Raw genomic sequence first — 14,644 nt, forward strand, 5'->3', positions numbered from 1 at the left:
AGGTGGCCCCGGCAGATGCAGCTTTCCAGCCTTCGTGGTGGGAATCGCGGCTCCGAACGCCTGGAAACGTGCGAAGGTTGCAACCCAATTCCGGCTGCGCTCCCCCGGCCCCGCGGGGAGAGCGCAGCTGATGCCAAAGCGGGGGGAATCCAAACCTCCCAGGGAAGCTGGGAATGTGTAGGACTTTATCCAAGGATCGATTAACTAAATGACAGGCTGGGGCTGTGAAAGCGGCAGGTTCCCTCAGAGGGATCAGCTCCCGGGTGCACGGGCTGGCTGGGGGGTCTGGGCTGATGGCTCCACACGTGTTGGCTCAATGCTGGGGGGACACGTGTTCCCCCGGTCAGCCCCTCCGGATGGGTCTGCGCCTGGTGCGGGCGAGCGGAGCTGTGGGGACGTGCAGAAGGTCCCTGTGCACACACGGCCCCGTTCCTGCTGTCCCCAAGCCCTGCAGTGTCCCCAAGGGTGGGCTAGTGCCGCTGTCCCCCCAGGCAAGCGGCCGGTGCTGGGGGCAGACAAAGAGCCCTTTGAAGTGTCTGGAGACATGAGTCAAGGGCTGGCGGTGCCCTGTGCCGAGGGGCAGGGGCCGGGGCCACTGTCCCTCAATCGATGGCTTTATCCTTTATGTTCTGTGCTGGCTGGAGCTCCCGGGGGGTTTGCCGGGGGTTTGGCTGCCACCCCGCGTCGCTCGGGGTCGTGGCCACTGCAGCTCCGGACCCTCCCCATGTCCCCTGTGCGGGGCTCGGTGGGCACCTTGGCTGGGCTGTGGGGTCCAGGGGGCTCATCCCCCTGCATGTGTCTGGCTGGAGCCCGTGTTTCCAGCCCCCTTGGCCGGGGGACAGCTCGACCTTCTCGCTGAGCCAAATCTGGGGGTTTGGCTGAGCAAACGCAGCCGGTCTCTTCCCAGCCCAAAGAGCCGTCCTGGGAACGCGGGGGAGAGAGAGACGTCCCGCTCCTCCCTGCCCGTGTCTGGGAAGAGGTGGGTCTGGAAATACCCCGCAGTGAGTGTCCAAGGGTGACACCGACCACAAGGGGACCGACCCCTCCCCAGCTGCAGCTCCACGGACCCCCAGGGATGGGCAGTGGCAGAAGGAGGGTTTGCAAAGTGAGATCCCTTGGTGTTTGCAGGGTCGAACACGATACCACCCCGGGACAACAGGCATGGGGTTCCTCCGGGTATCTCTTTGTGAGGAAATGGTCGAGGGACAGCCCTGCCTGTTTGAGTGATCCCTGGTGGGAGACGAGTGTTTTCCAGGAGCGGGCTGAGCGGGGAGATGCTCATCCCCAGGCTCAGCTGACGAAACACACCTTGTTCCCCGCAGCAGCCGCCTTTGGAGAGCAATGGGGGTGATGGAGACGAGCCCCCAACACCGCCAGCTGCCCGGGGACACTGAGCGGCCCTGGGGGAGCTGGGGACATGGGGACACAGCCCTAGAGCCGCCAGAGTAGGGGGGGTTGTGTCCAGGGCAGGGGACACAGCACGTGCTGCGGGAGCCCTTGGTGGCCAGGCTGGCGTTTGGCCACCATGCCCGGGTGGCTGCGGCTGCTCCCGGCCAGATGTTCTGTAATTCCCAACTGTTCGGTTCCAGATGTTCTGTCGTTCCAGGCTGTTCGGTTCCCAGCGTCTGCTCTCGCCATCAGCCCGGCCTCCCAGCCTCCTCTCCGTGGGCGGCAGATTCCCCTCTTGCCTTCGTCAAGGGGGCCAAGAATAACATGAATTGGCAGCGAGACGCCTGGTTCTCCTCTGAGCCCCCCGAGTCCTGCAGTCCTGATGGGCTGGGGGAGGGTGGGAGCCCCAGCCCCTGGGGGGTCGGGATGCGGGGGAGAAGCGAATAACGGGGCTGGGGAAGATGTGCAGGAGGCAGCGCTGCTGAGAAGATGCAGCAAGAACATCAGGAATGATCGAGGCCATTCCTGGATTCCTGTCCTGCTGTGTTCCACATCTGGCAGCCTGTCCGTGACCGGGGACCGCGCGGCGAGGTGACACCGTGGGCTCGCGCCTTCTGGGCTCCAAGAGAAAACGGGTGTCAGAAGCAGAATCTGCAGCGCCAGGGTAGACGAAATGGTCTTACAAAAATAAATAGTGTGGGTCACGAGTCACTGTTTTTTTCTGGAGGAACCAAGTGTTTACATGAGTGCTCGGGGGCCTGGCCGTGCCTCGCACTCACAGAAAGGCCCTGGAGGAGAGGCTGGGGTTGAGCTTGACTTAACTAGGCTTAGGCTGTGGTTCGGGAGGCCTGTCTGTGACACGCAGTGCTGGTGGCTGTCACAGCAGCGCGGGGACACGAGGGGCTGTGGGTGGCTCAGCTGGTGACTCTGCCCCGTTAATTGGGTGTGTGGGTGCTCCGGTGGGATCCAGCCTGGAGTCTGCCCGGGGTCCCGGCACCGGGTGGTCCCTGCGCAGAGCCGGGGGTGACGCCAGCACCGGGAGCGCTGCCAGCGCCGTCCCTGCTCCGTAATCAGCAGCGTGACCCGCGCACCGGGCATCCCTCGGGTGGGGAGGAGGGTGCCCTTTGTTCCTCCCGCTTTTATTTCTCCCTTTGAAGTCGCAATGCTCCCACTCGGCCAGCGCCGCCGTCACCGCCGCGGCGAATGGCGATGCCACGCGGGCAGGTGGGGGCAGCTGGTGGCCCCGCTCGGTGTCACAGCCCCGTCCAGCTGTCCATGTGATGGGCAAGAGCCGCGAACGTGATACGGTGACAGAATTGATTCAGCTCAACTCCCTCTGGGTGCCGGCGGCTCCGGGAGCAGCATCTCATCATCCATCATGGCCAGGGCTGCTCCCCGCAACCAAAACAAGGGGAAAAGCTCCTGCAGCCGCTTTTCCTGGTGTCACCCTCCGTCTCATGGGACAGCAGGTCTGGGGCAGAGCTCTGCTGCTTCATTTGCTTTGCAAACACAACCAAAAGGTGCAAAGTGCCTGTAATCCGAGCACAAACCGGCCCTGCTGTGTGCAACCACTGCCCTGTTCACACTTTCTAAAGCACTTCAAGAAAACCACTTCAGCTCCCTGCACTTTTGGGATCCGGGCGCCAAAGAAGCCAATCGATCCCCTTGCGGTCGCTGCCTCCAGACCCAGAGCTGCTCCCTCCAGCACGGACACTTATCAGCTCTCGGATGCGTCTCTCTCCTGTTATGTGTCTTCCAGGGGCTGTTTTACCGTGATTTCTTGCCTTCAGCTTCTCGCCAGCCCTGCGGATGGTGTTTACTAAGTGTATTTTAATGGATTCACCTCTCGCCTCTGACTAGACACGCATTGATCTGGTTCGGATCCCCTCGGGAGCGCAGCCCTGCGCCCTCTGTCCCAGCTCAGGTGCTGCCCCCTCGCTCCAGCCGTTCTCCCTCCCAACCCCGAGGCCGCTGCTGCAAAGGCAGCTCAGGACATGGACTGGCTTAAAGCTCTTCAAAAATGTTCCCCTCCCATGTGGTTTTTATGGTAAACAGGAAGCCGGGTTTCCATTTCACCCCCAAATCTTCGCAGATCGTGGCTGTTTTTATAGCAGCTCTTATTTATTTGTTTCTTCCTCTTGTTGGGAACCGGAGAGTTTGCAGCTGACGGGAAGCAGGGGAAGTGTCGGCTGCGCGGAGCTGGGATGGTGAGTGTGTGCAGGGACTTTCAGGGAAGCCCAACACCTCCCCCCGGGGGAGCGGGGATGGAAAACGGGATAATGTTTCGTGCTGCTCCCCCCGCGCCGGTGCTGGGTTTGTGTGAGGGGAGGTGATGATTTACCCGAGGTGATCCGGGGGCCCGAGTGCTGATTTATGGAGCAGTAAAACCAAACGGACTTGTCTTCATCGTCAGTTGGCGGTTTTTTCCCCCAGAAAAGCTCATGGACGTTTATCCTCCTTCCGGTAAAAACCCCAACTGAGCAGAAAATCCCTCCCAGCTACTGACAGCCTCATCGCAGCCCCAAAATACCATCCTGACCCCCGATTCCCACGGTCTGACATCCTGCTCCCCCCAGACCCCGGCCCAGCGGTGCTGCCGGGGGGATCCAGGTGTAACCAGAGTTTAATTTGTTTTAAATTAACGTGGGGGTGTGGGGGAGGCTGAAAGGCGAAGGGAATATTTTCCGGGAAGCTCTCGCTGCATCGGGGAGGGAGAGGTCTGTGAGTTTACCTCAATTAGGGGTAATAAAGCTGTTTTCCTTTCCCCTGGGTTCCTGGCATTGAGGCAGTAATGGGTTTAAGCTGCTGCTGGCCCAGGTGAGACTTGTCCCACCCCAAATTTGCAGAGAGCTGGTGGTTGGTGGGGCAGGAGCAGTGAGAGCAGGACCTGGGGATCCCTGGAGCTGCAGGTACCATGCGAAGCCAAGGGTGCTGGTTATTTGGGTGCTTCTGATGGCAGAGAGGGGGGAACCTCGGAAAAACCTCCGTGCTGAATCTTCCCTGAGCTCTACAGGTGCAGCGATGTCTCTGGAACGAGGTCCCACCGCTGGGTTTTCCTGGGATGAGACCCCACGGGTGGGGATGGGGATGTGTTTTACCATTTAACCTGCTAAAGCTCTGGGAGATGCTGTTTGGGGACAGTTGGGGACAAGAAGGGCTGTCCCTCGGGGTCTGCAGGCTCTGCCTGGGAACTGAAGGGAGAATGGGGATCACACAGCAAATGGGGGTTGATCCCACTGCACATGGGGGCTGATCCTGCTGCAAATGGGGGGCTGACCCCCTGCCTGGCTGGAACAGCGGATGCTCCTCGGAGGCACCAGCCGTTCGGGGACACAGACCCGAAGTGGCACCCAAACCAAGTGCCCACGGGTCCCTGGGTGGCATGAAGCACTTTCAAGACTCTTGGTCCTGCGGCTCCGACGCTTCCCCAGCCCCAGAACCACCTCGGTTCGCACGCGATGGCGAGACCCTGCAGGGACTCGGTGCCGTCACATCCCCCCACACATCAAACAGCCAGAGATGTTTTAATTAACTGACATGCAGCAAAAATCACGGAGTGGCCTCTCAGCGCTGGATAGAAGAGGCAGCTGGGAGCAAAACCACCGCATCCCAACATCCCTGGAGATGAAGAAGCAGGTCCCATCGCGGTCCCCATGGTCCCCACCGCATCCCACGGCTCTTCCCAGCAGCATCCCGCTGCCGCGGCCCCGCGGGGGCTCTGGGGATGGGGGTTTGTGTCTCTTGAGCTGTTTCCTAAGGAAAGGGGAGTGTGGCAGGGGGGGAAACCAGAGCAAAGCTGCGGCCCCGGCTGGAGGGATTTCCATCCACGGCAGGTCATGTTGTGCGTGTGTGCTGCCCACGTGTGACCCTCGCTGCCGCCTTGCGCCCCGGCCCCTGGGGGACGGGATGAGTCAGAGGGGCCAGGCAGAGGTTTCTCAACACAGATAAAAATTCCGAGGTCGTTTTTCAAGTCCCGGCTTTTGTGGCTGCGGAAAATGCTGTGGGAGAAACACAAAACCATGTGAAACTCGTTGAGGTTTCAGCTTTGTTATGAGCACGAAACTTGGACCAGATTTGTTGCTGCGCTGCCTCCCCCCCCCCCCCCCGCAGCCTGGATGCCACAATTAGACCCCATTTTTTCCCTTTTCTATTTATTCACTGCAAACTCCTTGAATGCCTTCTATTTTTGCTGCCTTTCATTTAGCCAAAGAGCAAACCAAGTCACCTGATGGATGAAATATTTTCTTGATAAGACACTTCTTTCCCCTTGTTTTGCTCCCCAGCGCGGCCCGTCCCGGCAGCTGCTGGTCCTCACGGAAATACTTGCTCTAATGAAACCTTACACAGCTGTTTCTCACTAGGGCATTCTTCAGAGGTGGATTATTTGTCATTCCCCAGCTTAATAATAATAATCCATTAATGCATTTTTGTCATCCAATGAAGGAACAAAACGCTCCCATGTGTTTTTACAGCAACGGTGCTTTTCCACGCACACAGACGGGTTCAGGCTCTCCCAAAATACACCGAACAGCTCCCGCAGCATCAAGTATTAAGTCTTATAATACACCAGGGCGGGTCAGAAGTGTATTAAAACCACTGACTAACAGGCATACAGAAGAGATGTAAGAGGGAAGGGAAAAGTGAATGCTTCCGACACGCCGGCGGCCGTGGGGATCCCCTCCTCCCCACCCCCCTGGCTTCTTCTTCCTGGGAATCTTGTGAAAATGTTTGTTTCTAATCCCGCGCTGGATCAGACGCTGTTCCACGAATGGGGGTTTGCGGTTCCCTCGGTGCACGCTCCATGTTCCGCAGCCGGTGGGGCTGCGGGCAGATGTTCCTGTGCAGAGCCAGATGTGCTGCATGAAGCTCTGGCCTCTTCCCCCACCCCCCCACCTCTGGGGCTTTGCTGCAGCATCTCCAGGGAACATCCCATCACGAGCATCCCTGGGGAACAGCAGAAATGGGGCAATTCACCCTATTTTTTGTTGCTTCTGCTGTTGCCAGCGCCCTGGACCCGGGCAGGGGCTGAGGACCAGGGTTCACCCCATGCCTTGGTGTATGGAGGCAGCTCGTGAACAAGCATCAATGCCAAAATTCGGGCAACTCGCTGTGCTTCAAGGAAATTAAAAAGCACTTTCTCCTCTTCTCGCTTATCCAAACGCTCGCAGCCTCAGCCTGCCTGGAATTGGCGTTTGGAGCAGGCTTGGACTTTGATTTGTTTCTCATGGCTTCGTGTCCCGATGAGAAAGGAGAAGTTATTCTGAGAACCTCACCGGCGAGGCGGGCAGGAGCGGCGGGGGCAGCCAGACACAATATTTCCCCTGCCCGCGGGAGAGATGCTCCGGAGGCTCTTTGCCTTTGATTCCTTCTCCCCGCGGCTTCTCGGCGCAATGAAGAGCAATTATCCTTCCCATAAAAGCCTCCTTATTTGAGGGGACTCGCAGTCACTTCAAAGGAGGGGCAGGTTTCTCGGGAACAAAGTCACCGTGTCAGCGGGTCGTCGGGGCTCTGATGAAAAGCTCGGTCTCACACTCACTGCTGGGTCTCTGCTGTCCCCGTCCCGGGGTCTGTTCGCAGCTCGTGTCCCCAGGATGGTGGTTTCTGTGCCCTGACCCCCCTGCAGGGCCCGTCCCAGCCAGGCTGGCACCAGGAGCACCGATACCCCTCCCCAGGTGATGGAGATGTCCCCAGCTCACGGGGACCGGCCGTGTCCCCATCCTGTGCACAGTGGGGACAGCACGGGAGCGCTGCCCTGCCAGCCCCCTCATCCCAGACAGACAGACATTGCAACACCAGAGCCCAGTCTGGCCAAGGCTGGGGATGCCAGAGCGAGCAGCGCCCGCCTGGGTCGATGTCTTTTGTCCTCCCCAGCCCCTGTTCTGAGCCTCCAGCTGTGTTAAGAAATAACCTCTCCCGAAAGCCAAGGAGCGCTGCTGCGGCCGGGGATGCTGTTCGTCCCACCCGGGCAGAGCGCCGACCCCGGGGGCTTGTGCAAGAGCCACTTTGGGGCTCAGTTCTTGCAATCAGGAGCTGCTGCCCAGGCACAGAAGGACGGTGAGGGAGAGCCTGAGCTTGGGGGGATTAAGCTGGGTCTAAGCACTGCAGCAGCTCTCTAGACTGCAGCCTGGTTTCCCATTGCTGGGATCACCCAGGTTTGAGCCACCTGAATGAGCTGACCCCGTTGTGGGACATGAGGTGCCGAAGGGATTCCCGTTTCGTCCCCTGCACCCAAAGGGACAGCAGCCCGGGGAAGCCGGGACAAGCCACGCAGGGGCTGGGCAAAGGGGAAGGGCTGCGGATCTGCAGCTGCAGCCCTGGGGCTGTGTCACCCCCGCTGGCCATGGGGACAGTGGGTTGGGGCTGGAGCATCGTGTGCCCCCCAGCAGCACCCTGGGGTGCCCCCCCCACAGAGGGGAAACGGGGCGCCTGTAAAACCGAGAGAGTTAATCACGGAGATAATTGAAACCAGCGGCTGCGGCTGGAGAGCAAGCGGCGGTTTCGGAGCAAGGGGAGGAAGGAAGGCGGGGGGAAGCTGGGGCTGGGGGGCTTGGGAGGGTTTGTGTTTGTGTTTTGTAAGCCAGGGAACAAATCCATATGGTTGCATAGGCAATTCCCAGGAACTTCTAGCCTGGGCTCCATCCTGAATGTTTCAATCCTTTCACTCCAAGTGTGAAATTGAGGCTCTTTGGAAGGAAACGGGTTGGTTGGCAGCTCTGTCCAGTCGTTCTACTGACTCTGCTCAAACCCCCCAGCACAGGCTGTGTCCCCCACAGCCAGCCCAGGCACATGGTACGTTATGTGGGTTCGCACCTGGTTTTAGCCAAAAAATGCCATTTCCGTGCCTCTGGCCTCAGGTCATCTGGACGGGCGAGGGGCAGTGAGGACGTGGAGACCCGTGTGGTCCAGGCACTGGGGGGATACTGGTGTGGGGGGATGCTGACACACGGGGGATGCTGGCACATGGGGGATGCTGGTGAGGGGGGATGCTGGCACATGGGGGATGCTGGCACACGAGGGATGCTGGCACATGGGGGGATGCTGGTGAGGGGGGATGCTGGCACACGGGGGATGCTGGCACATGGGGGATGCTGGCACATGGGGGATGCTGGTGAGGGGGGATGCTGGCACATGGGGGATGCTGGCACACGGGGGATGCTGGTGAGGGGGGATGCTGGCACATGGGGGATGCTGGTGAGGGGGGATGCTGACACATGGGGGATGCTGGCACATGGGGGATGCTGGTGAGGGGGGATGCTGGCACATGGGGGATGCTGGAACACGGGGGATGCTGGTGAGGGGGTATGCTGGCACATGGGGGATGCTGACACATGGGGGATACTGGTGTGGGGGGATGCTGACACACGGGGGATGCTGGCACATGAGGGATGCTGGTGAGGGGGGATGCTGGTGAGGGGGGATGCTGGCACATGGGGGATGCTGGCACACGGGGGATGCTGGTGAGGGGGGATGCTGGCACATGGGGGATGCTGGTGAGGGGGGATGCTGACACATGGGGGATGCTGGCACATGGGGGATGCTGGTGAGGGGGGATGCTGGCACATGGGGGATGCTGGAACACGGGGGATGCTGGTGAGGGGGTATGCTGGCACATGGGGGATGCTGACACATGGGGGATACTGGTGTGGGGGGATGCTGACACACGGGGGATGCTGGCACATGAGGGATGCTGGTGAGGGGGGATGCTGGTGAGGGGGGATGCTGTCACATGGGGGGATGCTGGCACATGGGGGATGCTGGCACATGGGGGGATGCTGGCACATGGGGGATGCTGGCACATGGGGGATGCTGGCACATGGGGGATGCTGCTCCCACGGGCTGGTTTGGAAAACCTCGACTGGGCTGGGCTGGGGGTCATGGTTACCACCCACAGATCAGCAACTGTTTTACGCCTGTGGTTTTCTGACCTTGCAGTTGTGTGTGTGCTGCCTTGGGTATTTTCCAGGGCTGAGCCGAAGCATCTCTCCAGAAAGCCCTGATTAGTCCAGGTCTGAAGCAATTAGAGATGGAACAAAACCCTTCCAGCCATGGAGCCGCGCAAGGGAAACAGGGAGAACTTGTGTGGGATGGATTCGAGCTTGAAGACAGGCTGGACCTGGGGAAAGGAGCCGTTCCTCCTGCTCAGGACCTCAGCGCTCGCCTGGCCCGGCCTCCCTGCTTGGAAACCCAGAAATCTCTATTCCTGAGAACCTCATCTGGCTGTTTCTCAAAGCAAAACTCCGGCGACCGTCAGCCGGACCCAGAGGCTGCCTCTGCTCGTTTTGTTTGGAAGAGTCTCACTTTGCATCTTATGAAAATTTTATCCCCATGTTTTTTGTTTTGTTTCTAACACAAAGAGACATTTCCAACACCCGGCAGCCAGAGATTAAAATAAAATGAAATATTTATTTTAAAATGAGTAATAAACTAACCTGGGAGCTTGTATCTGAGGAGGATTTACATTCATTCTGGTTTTCAGATGGGGAAAATGAGTCACTAGCTAATGGCCAAGGGGAGCCCATGAACTGGAATGAATTGCATGGGATTTTTTCACCTTTCAAGGGAATTAAAAGCCCTTTGAGCCCTCCCGGCCGGGTCTCAGCCTGGGTCTGCACCGAGCGGAGCAGCTTGCCCGGGAAGGACTAACACTCGCCCCGATGACTCGGACCAGCGACATCCTGGCTGAAGCTCATCCTCAGTTTGCTGGGAACTGAAATCTCCTTTATCTGCCCCGTCCTCCCCCAGAAACCGGAGAAAGTCGATTCCGCCAGACCCCTCACAGGCTTTTTCCTGCTCTCGGTGATTTTTGTCCTCAGCTGCGGTTGGAAGGAACCCAAGCTGACCACTTTCTCCCAGCCCCTGTAAATCATCCCCCTTCCCCTTTCGTACTCAAATAAAGGAAATAATTAAAAGACCAGGAAAATGAGCTGTTGGCAGGTTTCCTGCAGAAGCGCTCAGCGGAGCTTTCTCAGGAGCAGGGTGGATTTTCCAGGAGCTGCGGTGCCTCCGTCAGGGGGATTTGGGCTCGTCTGGGGCTCTCTGCCCCTTCCCTGTGCTCCGAGGTGGCCGTTTGCTGTCCCTGTGCCAGGACCCCTCTGCTCAGCGCCCGGGTGGCCTCTGCACCAACGTGCATCTGGGAGCGATGCTTTGAGGGAAACCAGAGGGTTTTCCCTGTTTACTCGCTGCTTGCCTGGCCGGGGGGTTATTTTGGGGCCCCCTGGGTGGCTCCATCACACCCTCACTCCCGTGTTGTGAGGCTGGAGATGGGTTTTCTCAGCCTGTTTTGGGCACAGCCTGAGCGCTGGGCTTTGCTGGGATGATTCGGCAGCAGCGAATTGCCCGTGTTGGGGGAGCGGGGCAGGACCCCCTGCCCTGGCTGCTGCGTCCCCTCACACATCATCTCCCATGCTGGCCCCCCAGTGTGGGGCTGGTTAACCCCCCCGGGACCCATCAGCACCTCTGGGAGCTGCACCCAGCTGCAGCAAAGCAGAGTCACCTGTGGCAATTTGGGGAAAGGGAAAGGGAAAGGGAAGGGGAAAGGGAAGGGGAAAGGGAAGGGGAAAGGGAAGGGGAATGGGAAAGAGAATGGGAAGGGCAGGTTCTCTCTCTCCTCTGCTGCCTGTCCCCGCTGTGGGGGACACTGCCACCCCTCCCTCAGGTGAGCAGGACAGACAGACCTCCCAGCTGCACTGCATTTGGGGTGGTGTCACCACATGTGGCTTTTCCCACCCACTGATGTGTTCCTTTGCCTTTCGGGCCAGGTTTACCCTAGGCCGGGTTTTTCCTGCCCCAGGCTCAGCCCCGGTTTCTGCTGGAGCTCTGGGATGCTGCAGCAGCATCCACGGTGTTTGGACCACACAGGGGTTTCTCCAACCTGGTCAGCAGAGATGTGGAGACGCAAAGCCGCAGGTTAAAAGTGAGTTTAAAAGCAGGTTAAAAGCCGTGCTGGTCCCCTGGGGGCTGTTATCCCCCCCGGTTCCGAGCAGCCCAGGCCACTGTGCCCAGCACTGGCACCCGGCCATCACCCAACCTGCTTCCCATTACGGGGGAATGCGGCTCATCTGGGCGGCAGATCCTGCCTGGGGGAGATGTGGATGTGAGGGGGGAGATGGGGGTACCTGGGGCTGTTTGCAGGTTGGGGGGTCTCTGTGGGATTTGGAAATGAAGTGTCTCCCAATCCCCCCTCCCTGCCACCGGCTGCAGCCCCAAATCCAGGCTCAGTGGCTGGACTTAGTGGTGGACTTGGCAGCGCTGGGCTAACGGTTGGGCTCGATGATCCTAAAGGTCTTTTCCAACCTAATTCTATGATTCTGAGAACGCTTGCTCAGGTCCTGGAGACGGACGGGGAGGAAATGTCGGTGGATTAGTGTTTCTCAGCTGCAGCTGGGCCCTGAGCCGCGGGCTCACCTGCAGAGCCCCGCTCTCCTCTGGAAGCTCCGCTCGCTTTTCCCATCGTTTTCCCTCCACAGAGGAAGGTCCTGAACTCCCCACAGGAGCCGGGAGCGGAATCAAAAGCATCTCGGGGCATTGTGAGTTTTTTTCCCTTTTCCTTTTCCTTGTACATCATGCTGGGGACAGCGAGTGGTTTACAAAACTGTGGCTCTTTGCTGGAGGTGGCAGTGGCCAAAGCAGGGGGTTGTGTGTCTGTCCCCATGTCCCCGTGCCAGTGGCTCTTTCCTCCTCCTGCTCCGAGCAGGCCCAGCCCCCCAGCTCCGTGCAGCAGATGTGAGATTAAGCAGGGGGCCACGCTCTCCCTCCCCAGACACCCATAAAGCAAAGGAAGGAAGTTTTCCAGGGCCCTTTCCCCAGCCCCACTCACCAGCCCGTGCAAATATCAGCCTCCTTCCCTGAGCTTATTGTTCTTTTTTCTTTCCCTCCTGCACTAACCATAAATCAGGTTGTTCTCTCCGGGGACCAGGGAATGCAGCTGATGCCGCACATGCCGAGCACCTTGCTCAGTCCTTCCCTCCTGCTCCTGCTCCAGCCGGGGATGCAGGGAGGGCCATGGGGAGGATGCTTGTTGTTCAGGGATGTGGGGATGGCCATGGGGAGGATGCTCATTGTTCAGGGATGCAGGGAGACCTGTGGGGAGGATGCTCGTTGTTCAGGGATGTGGGGAGGGCCATGGGGAGGATGCTTGTTGTTCAGGGACATGGGGAGAGCCATGGGGAGGATGCTTGTTGTTCAGGGATGTGGGGAGGATGCTCATTGTTGGGGGATGCAGGGAGGATGCTCGTTGTTCAGGGATGCAGGGAGAGCCGTGGGGAGGATGCTTGTTGTTCAGGCATGTGGGGAGGGCCATGGGGAAGATGCTCGTTGTTCCCCTCAGGCACTGCACAACCTCCCGGCTCTGCTCTCTGCTCCATCCCAGCCCCTTTCCCGGGGGAGGACGGGGATTAAGAGGAAGCAGATTAAACCTAATGGATTGATTGCGATTGTTTTCCCTTGTTTATTCACAGCACCAGGCTGGAGCCTGAAGAAAGGCGAAGAACACGCTCCGTGTGTGCGCTCCTGCTCCTCATTATGGCTCCCGCTACAGAGCGCCCGGGGCAGCCAAAAATAAACCCGGCTACATCTGAGCATCCTATTTCAAGCCCTTATGAAACGCGACGTGTAAATACTCTGCACAAACCCACACGCGATCCTGTGCCGAGCAGCCCTGGGTGCCGGCTGTGGGGACACGCAGCCCCCGGGGGGCAGTGGCAGCTGTTTGGTGTAAGACCCAACCTCGTGTCTGGGGAAGTTTCACCTGTCACCGTTCCTGGGGGGTTTCCCCCCAATTTGGCTGCCCCAGGACCATGTGGGTATTTAGCATCAGGAACATGCCCTGTGCCCTCCCAGCCCTTCCTGGGCTCATTGCAACAACTTCCCCCACCCAAATAACCCCCCTGGGGCTGCAGGTTTGTGTAGGATCCCCGGGGTGCAGAAATGGGTGCCTTGTGCCCAAAGCAGCAAACACTTCAAAATAAGAGGATTTGAGCCTTTTAACACTCTTTTACAGCAGCTGAAGCGACTTGGAGGGGCAGCAGGAGGAAGCCACCCCCTTTTCCTGGGTTTTTCCCAGCGCTGAAGGTCTCTCCTGGATGGGACCAGCTGTGGGCAGCGCCACTTGTACAAATCTGGATAAACCGTGAGAAGCTCCCGGCGCCGCGTTCCTGCCCGAGCTCTGAGTCTGCCCCGCGTCCCCAGGAATCCTCCTCCACCAGATAAGATCAGGCTTTACATTCCTGCTGTTTATGAGGTTAAAATAGGATGGCGAAGAGAGAAGAAGAATACCCGACCCTTGGAGGCTCCGAGGCTCTTTGCTATCACGGACTCACAAAGGCGGGTTTGGGGAGGGGGACACAGAAGCAAGCAGCACAGCAGCCCAGTGATGCTCTTTATTGGCATCCGACAGATACACAAGGCCCACTGCCCCCGTGCACCCCCCATGCTGCTCACACCCACAAACCCCCAACTCCTCCTACGGCGGCTATTTCTTCATCGTAAAACTTGCTAATAAATCAGTATTACAGAGGGGTGAGTGGGAAACACATTCTTCGTACAACAGAAACATTAGAAAAGGACACAAAACGCACCGACGAGCACTAACTTTGGCTTGGTTTTCCCTCCTCGTGTTTTGTATTTCTATTTATTTCCCGCAACCAGGGATTTGAGGCATCCCCCGGCTTCTCTTTGGATGCTGAGTTTGTCCCTGTTTCCTCAGCCCTGAGGAAATCCCTTTACTATGGCAATTGAAACCTGAGACCGTGGCAATATTGTCCTGAAGAAAAGCAATTTCCAGCTGGAAGGTACGGCCGGGTTGGCGTGTGGGACCCGATCGGGCAGTTTTGCTTTTGATCTGGGCGCTTAATTCCAGTCACCCTTAGTTCGTATTTGATTCGCTTCATCAAAAAAAGGGACCGATGGAAACAACCCAATGATAACCAACATTGCAATTCATCCCAGTGCATCCCAGACGGAGCCGGTGCCCCAGCCAGGGGCTCACAAGCTGGGGCCATCCACTGCAAATTTGGGGCAGTTTCCTTGGATTTTGGTGATGGAAGAGGTTTGGGACTCGCAGCCCTGTCGGGACCAGGTGTTTCCAACCACCAGGTTTGGTGTGAGCGGCCGAAGCGTCGTAGGGTTGTTCCTCCAAAGGGATCTTTGCTCTTTGGCTGCAGGAGGCACCGAATGTCCCACCCCAGAGATCCAGGTCCTGCTTCTTCACCCAAAGCACAAGGGGCAAAATACCCAAAAGCTTTTGAAGCACTGAGGC

The sequence above is a fragment of the Streptopelia decaocto genome (assembly GCF_964273445.1).
Source record: "Streptopelia decaocto genome assembly, chromosome: 22".
Classification (NCBI taxonomy): domain Eukaryota; kingdom Metazoa; phylum Chordata; class Aves; order Columbiformes; family Columbidae; genus Streptopelia; species Streptopelia decaocto.